Source organism: Lepisosteus oculatus, unplaced genomic scaffold, assembly GCF_040954835.1.
Source record: "Lepisosteus oculatus isolate fLepOcu1 unplaced genomic scaffold, fLepOcu1.hap2 HAP2_SCAFFOLD_63, whole genome shotgun sequence".
Taxonomy (NCBI): Eukaryota; Metazoa; Chordata; class Actinopteri; order Semionotiformes; family Lepisosteidae; genus Lepisosteus; species Lepisosteus oculatus.
This window is the reverse complement of record NW_027168182.1, coordinates 1,222,565-1,224,702: the sequence shown is the minus strand read 5'-3', so window position 1 is coordinate 1,224,702 and position 2,138 is coordinate 1,222,565. Positions and strand designations below refer to the sequence as shown.

The following is a 2,138-nucleotide window of genomic DNA, read 5'->3' as shown; positions in this document are numbered from 1 at the left end:
CAGCTTTATTCATTAGGTTTTCAAAGGCATAAGTAGAGCACAAGAGGCGTGAACGCAAGATGTGTGGTTATCTGAAGAACTCATTTCCATGGCAGCAGGGCCAAGTGATTTAGCGTATTTATAGCACCAGGAAAGGAGAAGCAGCACTTCGCCTTTTCCCGCCTAGTAAGCAGGCGATCCTGGGTCTGAATACCAGCGGTGCCTCTCTCCGTGTCTTGTTGTGCCGAATGTATCATTTCAGACAAACATGTACAGCTTGGTTCAGTTTAATGCAAGAATTCATTTCCTTTCTGGAATAACTTGTTTTTGAAGAAATCCATACAGCTTGTGAAAGATGAAATCCATTTCTTGGTTGTCAGTGGAAAAAGATTGCCGGCTGCAAGAAGCGCAAGTGATTGTTTTCTTTGACCATAAACCTGCAAATGTAGGGAGCACAAGCGGCCGTCAGTCTCTGTGGCAATCGGTTAGCGCGTTCGGCTGTTAACCGAAAGGTTGGTGGTTCAAGCCCACCCAGGGATGCATGTCTCCGTTTTTCCAATGTAAACATCATCACCGCTAAAGAAGATGGCGCAGAAGGCTCCACAGTCGAAACGTTGTGCTTCTTTTCTTCTCTTTTCAGCATGGAGTAAACCTTTGCTTGATCCTTTGCAGCCTACGCATGCTGACACAGCTACCTTTCTTTTAACGCGCCTCAATCATTATTCACCAAAACCATCAGCAGAATGTGTCGCCTTTGTGGTGATGTCACTCCTCTGCTTCACAAATGTCCTTAGTGACGGACCATTTCTTTCTGCCATTTTTCCAGAGCGGTTATTGATTGCTCCATCATTTCCCTCTTACTTTCCATCACTAGATTGAAAAAAAAAAAACAGAAACAGGCTGACAGGACGACAATCAAATTGCAAAAACTCATCAAAGCACTCGATAGAGTATTTGAATCCACAAGTAGCTACGAGCAACTTTGTCCTGGCTTGCATGAAAGTCGGAAAATGTCAAAAAGAAAAAGATGGTGGCTTTTTCATATTCGTTCTTTTATTTTTAGTTCGTTGCTTCTTCTGTCCATTGTCCTCCTGCCTGGCTCTTGACCTGTTTGAACGCACACAGTAGACTTTCATGCAGGGGATTTGTCCTGAGCCTCTGTGAAAGACCCACCCACCCCCATAAATAACTGCTCTAGAAACACATGAATGCAAAACTAAACCACAGCTTAAAGAGGAGCTCCAACTCAGTGCCATACTAATGTAAACGAAGTAATACTAAGACATGTTCTTATGGATTTGTCTTACCTTGAGATATGTAATTGGATTTCAGGATTAACTTCCTCATTCAATGTACTGGTGATTCTTTGCCTGGTCAGTACCTGGGTGGGAGACCTCCAGCGAACAATTAAGCTTGCTGCTGGAAGTGGTGTTAAGAGACTCTTAGGATCTTCCAGAGGCGTCTGTCCAATAGCACTAGTTGCCTTAGAGCTGGCTCAAACATTGCTCAAGAGTCTACCTTTCACAGATGCGGAAAGATGAATGATGGGGGTGCACGCTTCAAGGAGCCTTCCAGCTGTAGGGACCGATTAGAGACGATCCGTAGCATGTGTTCGTTTCCATATACGCCCCGTGTCTCAACGGTAGGACAGAGTCAAATACTGCCTCGACACGTAACAGCGTTATATTAAACCGCAGGACTTGAGGGCTGTTTTGTTTGAATGTTCAAGGCATTGGTAAGAGCGTAGGTCAAGGGCCATTGGTGCATCTCCTGTAACTGGAGTAAAAATGCTATTCAAAGTGCAGTGACTAAAATCGTCGTCCACATGTCTCCGTTGTTGATTGCTTTCTGTCTAAGAACGTTCTGTTTTCATGTCCGAACGGGGAGACTTTATCATTCCAACTTGAAGCCACCCTTAAGTCCTCTGACTTAACGCCGTGTGTGTGTGTGCTTGCACGTATGGCGTAAAAGGTTTCTTAAACGGAGAGCGAACTTGAAAAAAGTTGCCTCCGCTGCCGCGGCCGCCTCGCACTCCCTGTTCGATTGTAGCAAGAAGGCAGCGGCCGCGGCGCTCGCTGTAGTCGTGGCCGAGTGGTTAAGGTGACGGACTTGAAATCCGTTGGGGTCTCCCCGCGCAGGTTCAAATCCTGCCGACTACG

At 45.9% G+C, this 2,138-nt stretch overlaps 1 non-coding gene across 1 annotated transcript; it reads left to right on the top strand.

The window, feature by feature from the left end:
- The first annotated feature begins 2,056 nt into the window (after positions 1–2,056).
- trnas-uga (transfer RNA serine (anticodon UGA)) lies at positions 2,057–2,138 on the top strand. The gene has a single exon. It is a non-coding gene; the product is annotated as a tRNA-Ser (tRNA).